This window comes from Macrotis lagotis, chromosome 5 (genome assembly GCF_037893015.1).
Source record: "Macrotis lagotis isolate mMagLag1 chromosome 5, bilby.v1.9.chrom.fasta, whole genome shotgun sequence".
Classification (NCBI taxonomy): domain Eukaryota; kingdom Metazoa; phylum Chordata; class Mammalia; order Peramelemorphia; family Peramelidae; genus Macrotis; species Macrotis lagotis.
The window spans coordinates 264,172,672-264,184,537 of record NC_133662.1 but is presented as its reverse complement, the minus strand read 5'-3'; the positions used below and the strand labels follow the sequence as shown (position 1 = coordinate 264,184,537).

At 45.4% G+C, this 11,866-nt stretch overlaps 1 long non-coding RNA gene across 1 annotated transcript; it reads right to left on the bottom strand.

Moving 5' to 3' along the window:
- Positions 1-3,386: 3,386 nt before the first annotated feature.
- Positions 3,387-9,652, bottom strand: LOC141489090 (uncharacterized). Its single transcript, XR_012468891.1, has 3 exons — positions 9,404-9,652; positions 5,129-5,270; positions 3,387-4,698 (listed from the first exon to the last, which is right to left on the bottom strand). It is a non-coding gene; the product is annotated as an uncharacterized LOC141489090 (long non-coding RNA).
- Positions 9,653-11,866: the final 2,214 nt, after the last annotated feature.

Genomic DNA, 11,866 nt, shown 5'->3' with positions numbered 1-11,866 from the left:
GCTCTAGGACCGACTGCAGAGTGTTTAAATGGTTCTAGGCCCCCTTCCTATATGCTGGAAGACTTGGCCCTTGTGAGACAAACGCCACCTTTCTGTTATCCCTTTCATCAGAGGGCTCAGAACGCCATGTTCGTTATCAGGAAATCCAATATTTTCAGAATTTTGTGTAACACAACTTAGGCCACTGTTATGGTTGCCCCCAGCCCTGCCACCAAGGGCCTGCCATTTCCAGACGTAGCCCCCTGCGGTGCCCGACACCCTGTTTACAAACCCCCCTTGCCCCCAAGCCGGCGCCTGTCACTGCAACGACTTGGCCCTGTCTCCCATGGGGGCAAGGCCCCAGGTGAAGCAGTGGCCAGGTAGGATATTAGATGGTGATAAGGAGCAAACAAGGTGGAGGGTTTTCAGCCCAAATTCTTGCGGCCTCCTGGAGTGCTCGTCAGGAGTGACCCTTAGGAGGCCGCTGAGAGACCTTTCCTCAGCTCCGAGGTCTCCAACCCCGAAAATCTGCATGGAAATTCACCCATTTGCCATATGCACCCCTGGTCCTGGTCCTGGTCCCGGTCCTGGTCCCGGTCCTGGTCCTGGTGAGAACTCTGGTATAGTAAGTGGGAGACTGGACGCGGCTGAACTCCCCTTACTGGACAAGCCTCCTGGCTTGGTCTGTCTCTGGTTAACCCTTTTCTTGTGAGGGGGACCATGTCCCACCTGTGTCTCTGTTTTGTTGTGTCATTGCCAGCCTTTTTGAAAGTCTACACTATGGGACAGTCCCTGTCTCCTCCAACTCCTTTAGACGCTGTTCTGAGGAGTTTTTCTGTGTTGAAAAGGGACCTTATTTTGAAGTTAAAGAGACAGGAAGGAGTTAATGAAAAAGAATAGTGGAACAGAACATTAAGGGAAAATGTAAGTTGAATAGTCTGAGTAAGAGGTTCTGAAAGTACTGGGAAGAGAATCAAGGCATAGAGACAATCGGAGTTTTTGAACCATTTGTAACCATTGGTTAAAGCATGTAGAGGGAAGATTTGAGCAGGGTTGATATTGTATAAGTAAAAGAATTGCTTTGGGGGATTTGGGGAGCCTTGGAAGGTGATTTCAAAATCAATTAAGGGGGGGGTTAGTTTTTTTTTATTTTAATGTTTTATGGCTTCTCCAGAGTTATAGGAGGAAAAAAGAATGAATGGAAATGCTGTGATAGGGACTGAATGGCCTTGGTGGAGGCTGGCAGTCAGGATGGACTGTGAGTTCTAATCAAGCTTTAGAATTATTAACAAGAGGAATTGGGAAACACTAATTCCAAATATGTTTTGGGGTATAGTTCATGTATCTGGGAAAAATCTGGGGTAAGTAATGATAAATAGTAAAGGTACAGAATTAATACATATTCCTGGGTGGCTGGGTGGTCCAGTGGATAGAGCACTGGCCCTGGAGTCAGGACGACCTGAGTTTAAATCTGGGTTCAGACACTTAATAATGACCTAGCTGTGAGGCCTTGGGCAAGCCACTTAACCCCATTGGCCTTGTAGAAAAAAACTTAAAAAAATGTAGGACAATACATATTCCTTTAATATCTCAAATTGAGGGGACTCTCCAATCCCCAGAATAAAATGGTCTATTAAGAAATGTTGGTCAGTAAAGATAGAAAACTCTCATAAGTGAGAGCAATGAGAAGGTAGAATTGCAATGATAAAGCTAAAAAGAATTTGCAAACTTTTTTAGGTTTTGAAAAAGAAAGTGATTTAAGGAATTCAAGAGAAGTACAAAGAAACTTCTAATCATAAAAAGGGATTTTTTCCCACAACTGGTCTTAAGGATTTTTCTGGATTACAAAATTCTAGGGAGTAAAGGGAAAATACATGAAATTGAAATATGTAGTGAAAAAATAGTACTTTGTATGAGAACAGATTTAAACAATTTCTTTGAGAATTTAAAATTGGGTTCAATGTAGTTTATTTATTATATATGTAAATGTAACACTAGCTGAGTAAAAAAGTGCACATTGGGCTTTTGAAATTATATGTAGAAGACAAATTATGGAGGAATTTTATTTTGTTTTGAAAATAGAAAAAAAGAAAATAGAAGTGTATTTGGAAGAAGAGATAAATAAGCTCCTAAAGCACAAATTCAGAAAAGGTTTGTGTGTAAAAGATACTTAATTATAAGGTTAACTTTAAGAAAATCTGTTGGTTTGTTTTGCTTTGAGAGAATGGGGGTCAGAATGGCATGAAAACTTTGTTTCATACAGGTTAAGGATTTAATGTTTAAATTTTAAAGAAGTAAAATTGCAGATTTCTTCCCCCATGCTAAATGCAGATTCAGAAGGAGAGTGTTAACTGCAAGATATCCTTTCCAATAATGTTGTATAAATGTGGGGGGGGGCTTTGGAATATGATTAGGAAATTAAAAATTATGTAATCCTAATTAGATGATTTATCAATGAATAAAATATTGTAGTGTTATCAAACATGTGATCTACCTTTGGAAATATAAACTATTTTACTGTAATATGGTCAAACCTGAAATTAATGATCGATTGCTTTGTAGGGATAATGAGGGAAATTCTCAAAAGTCATTACTATCTGGGTTCCCTGGCAAGCCAGGTATTCATCCAGAACATCCCAAAACCAAAAACCTCTACCAGTTCTACCAACCACTCAAGTTTTCTATCGATGGGAATGGAAGAACAAACTTCACTCAGTGCCACCATCCTGAGGGGTCACAAGAACTAACATAGGATACATGAGAACTTCAATATGAATTGTTGCAGAGTGAAGAATGCCACTGGGGATTAACAGATATGCTGGCAGTAACTGCAAAAGAAATGTCACTTCTCAGGAAAATACACAGGTGAAAAGGTCATGAGCTGGCATGAAAACAAACAGGATGACTTATTTCCATCTTGTAAAAATCATCTTAAAAAATCATCTTACGGGGCAGCTAGGTGGCACAGTGGATAAAGCACCGGCCCTGGAGTCAGGAGTATCTGGGTTCAAATCCGGTCTCAGACACTTAATAATTACCTAGCCGTGTGGCCTTGGGCAAGTCACTTAACCCCATTGCCTTGAAAAAAAAACCTAAAAAAGAAATAGAAGGAAAGGGCAGCTAGGTGGCACAGTGGATAAAGCACTGGCCCTGGGGTCAGGAGTACCTGGGTTCAAATCTGGTCTCAGACACTTAATAATTACCTAGCCATGTGGCCTTGAGCAAGCCACTTAACCCCATTTGCCTTGCAAAAAAAAAAAAAACCTAAAAAAAATCATCTTAAAAAATCCATAAACATGACCGTTTCATACCTTACTTCCACCCACTGAATTCACGATTGATTGCTGTCCTTTACATTCAAAGACCATGATATCAAATAAATGATGGTATAACTTGCACATTATGTTTATTAGTTAGGGGAATGTTGTGCAAAGATATTCTTCTTACTGATTATTCCAAAATCATCCCACCCCATGGACTGATTTGATAGGAAACAGAACTCCTGATGATGGCCTCCTGGAAACTGGGAGTCTTTGGCTTTTTGGAAACAGTGTTTTCTACTCCCTGTACAATCAAACTCCACACAGAACCAAAAACTTGGTTTCCCAGAAGCTGACTTGGGGGGGTCACAGGAATAAAACCGCTACTAGCTATTCAGCATTGTTTATAGTTGGACCTATGACAGTATCTGATTGTCTTTGAACCTCTGACTTTTGTTCTTGATTAGTGAAAACATTCTTGGCAAACTTTTTCACAGATATCAAAAGCTCTGCTGAAAATAGGTAAACCTATGTACAACATTTCTCTGCCACAGGAATGGAGTGAAGCAATCAAAAGAGAAAATAACTTCAGTCTAGCAGTTTCTCAACCTTTTTTAATTCTCCGCAGCCCATAATTTCCAATATAGCTTCTTGTATTTTTATTCCATATAAAAAGAAGTAAATTCTAGGGTTTACAATTAAAATGGGCATAATGAACAAATTTAAAATTTTCATAAAACATTTGGTACATAATTTTTAAATCATATTTGAGAAATATTTATCTGGAAAGAACAAAATAAAGAAATGAAGCCCTGATAGTTTCATTATAACCAATAGATTTCTCCTTGGTGTAGGTTTTGAAAGTGACGCAATCTATAGTTAAGAGGAAGAAATGATAAAGACCGAGATCGAATTTGAACTCAGGTCCTCCTGACTCCAGGTGCTCTATCCACTGCGCCACCTAGCTGCTCCATCTCAAGCCCTTTCAATGAAACCTCCTCTGGCAAGAACTGAATACCCTTCCCCACCCTGGACACCCTTCTCTGGATATCCTGCTGGGGCTATGGAAGAAATACAATTCCTCAGAAGGAGGACCAATGAGGAGGTCTCCATGGAAGGTGGTCATTGTCTCTCCTAGGCAACTTCTTCTCTTCCTCTCTCCTTCTTTTATTCCTACCCCTTCTTTCCTCTCCTTTTGTCTCTGCCACTCTTTCTTACAATCTCTGCTATCTCTTCCCGTGGATAAATAGAAAGGACATTGGAGGAGGGGAAATCCTTCATGAAGTTTGCTGAACAGAATGAAAAAGAGAAAGGGAAAAAGGGAAGACAGAAGGAAGAGTAGAAAAGGGAATCAGGGAACAACTTAAACTCACCCGAAATGTAGTGTTGATGAAACCCAAAGTCATTCCCTCCTGATCCTCCATCCTGCTGCTGGCGGAAGGGCAGGGCCTCTAGAAGGCTGAGTTGGAGCAGAAAGAAGGCATGAGGGACAGAGACCAGTTTGGCTTGTGTCTCTTAGACAAGCCCTCACAATTATCTGGGACTCATTCACCCCCCAAGTCCTTCAGTATCATCAATGCTGCACCCTAGCTCTTCCCTCTTATCCACCTGCTTTATCCATCTTACAGAATTGTCAATCACAGAAAAAGAATGTCAAGGTAGATATCCCTACCCCTTCCATCTTGACATGAGCCATCCAACCTGTCACAAGCCCTGTAAGCTAATGCTGCTAGTGGAGCAGCATGGAAAGAGAGCAAGAAAGACAAGACCTGGGGTCAGCTGCTGGCACTGTCCATCTCTGACTGGCTACTGAGTTCCTTCACAAAACCTCTCCTGAGCCATCAGTTTTCCTGCCCCCCTTCTTCCTGCCAGTCTTTTGAAATGCTCACCTCTTACCCTGAGTACTCAAACTGAGTCCTCCATAGTCATGACCTCCATGCTATTCTCCCAACATGACTTCAAAACAGCTTGGTCCAGTCAAGACGAGAAATTGCTGGAACTTCCAGGATCTCTTCTTTCACAGGCTCTGCCCTGAAGATCCAGGATAAAGGGTCAGGGCAAGAGCCTTCTTCTGGGAGAGTGCCCCATCACCTCCCCTTCCAGTAAAACAGGGACCTGGGGTCTCAAAAATTAAAATCAGTTCAATTGAGGCCCTCTCAATTGAAGTCTCTAGGGCCCTGGGGGATGGAGGATGGAGGAGCCAGAAGAGGCCTGAAATCACACTCACATATTGGAACTTGGGTTCTTTTGAGACCTCCATAGTCCTCCTGGGCATACAAATGAACTGCCTGTGAATTTTGTTCTTTTAAGGAATATTTAAGAAAAAACTCTTGTGTGTTCTGCATCTACAGAAGAGAAACCAGACCTGATGTTCTAATGAAATGGTCAGCAATTCCTAAGAAGCCATGGGCCATCATTATCATTACACAGACTCACACATACACACATACAAAAACACTCACAAACACATTTTGTTCAGGATGGGTAACCTGCTGAACTTTTTTAGATCATTTAATGAATAACAATAATAAAAGACATCATTTTCATTTATTTAACTAAAGAAGGCAAACCTTACATTATCTTAGATTCTATTTGAATTTTCAAGTGAATGTTGTAAAGAGCTCCTTTTAATCATACTCTTCCCTTTAAAATAAACTTCAGCATACCCTCTAAGGATGGGATTTCAGAGAAGCCTGGAAAGGCTTGCAAGAATTGATGCTGACTCTAAATCATTAATTATTAGAGAAATGCAAATTAAAGCTTCTCTGAGGTACCACCTCACACCTCTCAGATTGGCCAGTATGACCAGGAAGGATAATGATCATTGTTGGAAGGGATGTAGGAAATCTGGGACACTATTACACTGTCGGTGGAGCTGTGAACTCATCCAACTCTTCTGGAGAGCTATTTGGAACTATGCCCAAAGGGCAACAAAAATGAGCATACCCTTTGACCCAGCAATACCACTACTGGGTCTATACCCTGAAGAGATGAGGAAAAAGGGTAAAAACATTACTTGTACAAAAATATTTATAGCAGCCCTGTTTGTGGTGGCAAAGAACTGGAAATCCAGTAAATATCCTTCAATTGGGGAATAGCTTAGCAAACTGTGGTCTATGTATGTCATGGAACACTATTGTTCTATTAGAAACCAGTAGGGACGGGATTTCAGGGAAACCTGGAGGGATTTGCAAGAATGGATGCTGAGTGAGATGAGCAGAACCAGAAAAACACTGTACACCCTAACAGCAACATGGGAGTGACGTTCAACCTTGAAGGACTGGCTCATTCCATCAGTGCAACAATCAGGAACAATTTTGGGCTGTCTGCAAAGGAGAGTGCCAGCTGTATCCAGATAAGGAGCTGTGGAGTTTGAACGAAGTGCAAGAACTATTCCCCTTAATTTAGAAAAAACAAACAGATATCTAATTGTCTAATCTTGTTATCTTTTAGAATTCTCTTCTCATTAAGGATCTGATTTCTCTCTCATTACACCCAATTTGGATCAAGGTACAACATGGAAACAAAGTAAAGACTGACAGAGTGCTTTCTGTGGGGGGGTGGAGGAGGGAAGCAAGATGGGAGAAAATTGTAAAACTCAAATAATATCTTTAAAAAAAATAAATTAAAAAAAAGAATTGATGCTGAGTAAGAGGAGCAGAACCAGAAGAACACTGTACACCTCTAACAGCAACATGGAGGTGATGATCACCAACTTCAATGGACTTGCTCATTCCAACAGTATACTAATGAGGGACAATTTAGTGCTATCTGCAATGGAGAATACCATCTGTATCCTGAGAAGGAACTGTGGAGTTTAAACAAAGACCAAAGACTATTACCTTCAAACTTTAAAAAAAAAAATTATCTTATGTACTTCATGATTTTGCTATCTCTAACATTTTATTTTTTCCTTAACTATATGATTTCTCAACACATTCAGTTTTGAGCAATGCATAGCATGAAACCAATGTAAAGATTACCAGACTGCCTTCTTTGGTGGGAAGAGTGGGAGGGAAAGGAAGATGGAGGGAAAATTGCAAAATTTAAACCTTACAAAAAAACATAGGTAGAAACTACTATTGTATATAATTGGAAAACAAATCAAATATTTATATAATAAAAAAAAGAATACCCTCCAAGCCTCATTTCTCTGGCTAAAAAAATGACCACCTCCCTTGACCTCCCATTTCATTATCCAGATCAACATAGGAGGGTAATGGCCTGGTGACCAGAGGCCTGTCTTTTTCAATCATATGTCATGGTTTTTGCCTTTTCTGCATTTATCAATGGAGACCTTGGAAAACAAATGAAGAGAGGAGTCAAGAGAGGAACAAAACTTTACTAAATTTTTCCTGAACAGGCTGGAGGCCACTAACAGAAGAGGCACAGACAGGCCTCTTGAAGTACAAAGGAAAAAGGCAGAAACTGCACCAGACTGAACATACTGGGCTCCCCAAGCAGAAAGCAGGGTGGAGGGTCTGGGACAGAATGAAGACCTAGTCCGTGGACTTCCCTTCTTCCTGCAACATCAGCATCTCACAGAAGTAGTTGAAGGGAAATGAAAAAGGAAAGAGATAAGGAAGCAGAAACCGATCACAGAGGAGGTCACTGGAAGACCCCAGAGAATGGAAGACACCCCAGTCCCAGACAGGCTTAAGACCCCAGCACAGAGGGTGTGCCTAAATACACCAGAACCTCGCTGTCCAGAACTATGCAGACCTAGACACACAACAAAGCACTAACCCTTACACGCGTGTACCTTAGTGTAGACCTGGGCCGCAGACATACTCAGATCCCCCAAGCAGTCCCTATATGCCAGGCTCTGTGCAGATGGAGAGAAAAGACAGACTCTACGCTCAAGAATTCTCCTCTTAGAGGGGAGACAACATGTAAACAACTGTATACAAACACGATCTAGCCAGGAGGAAGTAGAAATAATCACTAGAGGGAAGAGTTGAGGATGAAGAGGGATTGGGAAAGGTTTCCTGTAGAAGGTGGATGTTACAGAGGGGGCAGCTAGGTGGCACAGAGGATAGAACACCGGCCCTGGAGTCAAGAGGACCTGAGTTCAAATCTAATGTCAGACACTTAATAATTGCCTAGCTGTGTGACCTTGGGTAAGTCATTAACCCCACTGCCTTAAATAAATAAATAAAATTTAAAAAAAGAAGTCCACAAGAGATGTGGCACAAGCAAAGCGGCCCAGAGATGTTGCTGAGGTGAGATCCACCACCGATGCTGGCAGAGGTAAAATGGGCAGGCCTTGGCGACAGCTTCACTGCTGGAGGTGAGGGAGTAGAGCTTGAGGCTGAAACTCAGAGCAAGCCTCCAAGGTGTCCATGAGGATGGGAAGATGTGAGTGACGGGGTCAGCAGACAGGTGAGGTCTGGGAAATAACCTTGGAGAATAATCAGTGCGCAGGAATCGAATTTAGGGGAGTTCAGGAGATCACCAAGTGAAAGGGGTACAGCCCGAGGGACGAGGGCCGGCGGCAGGGGCTGCAGGACGTTCAAGGTTGACCTAGGAGGTGGAGGACACACGTGGAAGGGTGCCCTTGAGGGAGGGAGATACACCAAGAGTGTTCGTGGTGGCTTCACGAGTGGTGCCAAGGGGCAGCGGGTACCAGGCGGGCAAGCGGAGTCAGGAGGAGGGGAGGGGGTGGGCAGAAGGGGCGGCTCGGCCTCCTGGGCCCCCACTCAAGAGCTCACACACGTGGCCTTTCACGCTGTCAACAACAAGCCAGAGCCACAGCGCCCACAAGTAGGGCTGCGCGTGCGCACTGTCACCAGAGACAGTGCCCCGCCCTCCCTCAGCTCGGCGGGGGGGAGGGGGAAGACGAGACGGCGCGTGCGCAGTCACCAGAGACAGTGCCCCGCCTTCCCTCAGCTCGGCGGGGGGGGGGGGGGGGGGAGACGAGACGGCGCGTGCGCACTGTCACCAGAGACAGTGCCCCGCCTTCCCTCAGCTCGGCGGGGAGGGAAGACGAGACGGCGCGTGCGCAGTCACCAGAGACAGTGCCCCGCCTTCCCTCAGCTCGGCGGGGGGAGGGGGAAGACGAGACGGCGCGTGCGCATAGACGGTCACCTCAGGCTCAGTATGGCCTCCTGGGGCCCCCTCACCCCATACACCTAGAGGGAACGCGGAGGGGGCCGCGCCGGTACCTTTCCTTGCCCGCTCCCCCGGGCGGCTCCGAGGGAGCGAGCCGCAGGGCCGCCTCTTGTTCAGCCGGGCAGAGCGGCCTCGGGAGAGGCGGAAGAGTCGTCCCCCGTGCTGCAGTTTAGTCGGAGGTTATATATTGCCCGCTGAGCCAATCCCGCGGCGCGGCTCTCCGCAGAGCATTCTGGGACGGAGAGTGCGGAAGCCTGCCCGGCCTTTAGAACCATTGGCGCAGACTACATCTCCCAGGAAGCACCGCCGCCCTCTGACGCTGTTCGAGAACCTTTTAGAGCTGTCGGGGCGGGGCGCGCCCGCCTTCTCGTCTCTTAGACCCCCTCCGCAAGCGGCGCCGCCTCCTCGGACCCAAACCCCCGCCATGATCGGATGTTTCGGGCCCAGCCCACGCTGGCTTCCTCCCCCGGACCTCGCGGCTCCGGTTCGTGACCCTGCGGCCCCACGTGCCTACCACGTGTGACCTGAGGGGGAGGGGAGAGCCGCCCCGCCCCCGTGACGGGCCCGGAAGAGCTCAGGCCGGCCGCGCCCCCTGGCGGTGCAGCTGGGTGTGGCCGAGGCGTGGTGCCTGACCCGGGGGCTGTGTCGGGACTTCTTCCGGGGCAGCGCGGCCCACGCCGGCCTCAGGCTCCCTTCTTTCGCGTGACGTCATGCACACCTCCCCCCATTCCGCAGCCGGGTTTGGGGTCCGGAGCGCCCCGAGTGTAGGCGCTATCCGGGAGCGCGGCCCTCCCGCCCCCCGACCTGGCCACGCGGGGCCGGGGCGCTGCAGGGCCGAGGGGAGGGGCTGAGGCCAGGATTACTTATTTCTTTTTTAGGGTTTTTTTTTTTTGCAACGGGGTTCAGTGCTTTGCCCAAGGCCACCCAGCTAGGTCATTATGAAGTGTCTCAGGCTGGATTTGAACCCAGGTCCTCCTGACTCCAGGGCTTGTACTCTATCCACTGCACCACCCAGCCGCCCCTGAGGCCATGATTATTAAGGATTATTTGGCCTATGTCTTTGGGCAACTCACTTAACCCCACTCCTTGCAAGAAACAAAGTTTTTTCTTATCTTCCCTCCCATTAGCTTGTAAACTTCTTTACAACCTGTGAATTCAAGTCTAGACCTTTCTTACCTCCAAATCGGAGAGTTGGCAAATTCTTCACAAAATGAACGTAGATCCTTAAACGCCCTACCCATCCCTGTTTCCCGTCTTCAAAACCGTTATTAGTTTCTCTCCAGGCATTTGGAGCTGTTTTTCCCCTCTATTTGGTAGTAGTATTAAATAAATTGTTATAACAGCTTGGTGACTTCAAAATTCTACCCCCTCACTCCGTTCCTCCCTCTCTTTGTTTTGTTTGAGATTTTTTTCCATCTTCTTTCCCAACATGAACTATGTTTTCATGATTGCCCATGTAGAACCTATATCAAATTGGTTACTGTCTCAGGGGAAGGGAGGGAAGGAGGAGGGGCAGAATTTGGAATTCAAAATATTGAAAACAAGCAAGGATTCTGGGAAAATGGCAGAATAAGATAGGAAATAACTGGGCTTTAAAATTCTCCCCTCAAAATGGGAAAATATCACTTCAAAATGAATTTTCCATGGCAGAAATAATGAAAAGTCAGGGCAGTTTTCCTCCTGGGGAAAGACTTGATTGACCTTGTGGGGCAGAAGTTTGGCCTGATTAAAGTGCAAAAGCCTCTAACTAGACTATTGGATAAGCAAAGAAGCCCTGTGGGTGGTTGAGTTGGATGCCAGCTGAAATTTTCAACTTATGGACAGCTGGATGGTTGGTTGGTTCTTGTCCTTCATTTTCAGGGGGTTTTTTTGTTTTGTTTTGTTTTGCAAGGCAAATGGGGTTAAGTGGCTTGCCCAAGGCCACACAGCTAGGTAATTAATTAGTAAGTCTCTGAGACCAGATTTGAACCCAGGTACTCCTGACTCCAAGGCCGGTGCTTTATCCACTACGCCACCTAGCCACCCTTGTCCTTCATTTTCAAAGAAGACCAGTATTTGGGAGCCTCCGAAAGAAAGTGTGGGAGAGAAGAGGAATTAGATTGACCACCAGACTGCGGGTCTACAGAGCTGTTGTGCTGATCTCATTGCTATTTGCCTATGAAACCTGGACAGGCTACCAGCACCATGCCAGGAAACTGAATTGCTTCCATTTAAATTGTTTTAGGAAGATTCTTAAGATCACCTAGCAGGAGAAATACCAGACACTGAAGGCCTTTCTCAGCTAAACTGCCTGGCATTGCAACATTACCACAGAGAACGCAACTACAATGGACTGGACATGTTCTTAGAATGCCAGACATACACTTGCCAAAAAAACTTTTTATGGAGAACTCACCCAGGGCAAGCACTCACAAGGGGATCAGAAGAAGTGATACTGAGACCCCCTGAAGGTCTCATTGAACTTTAGAATTGATTATAAAGCATGGGAGACACTGGCACAGGACCATCCAGCATGG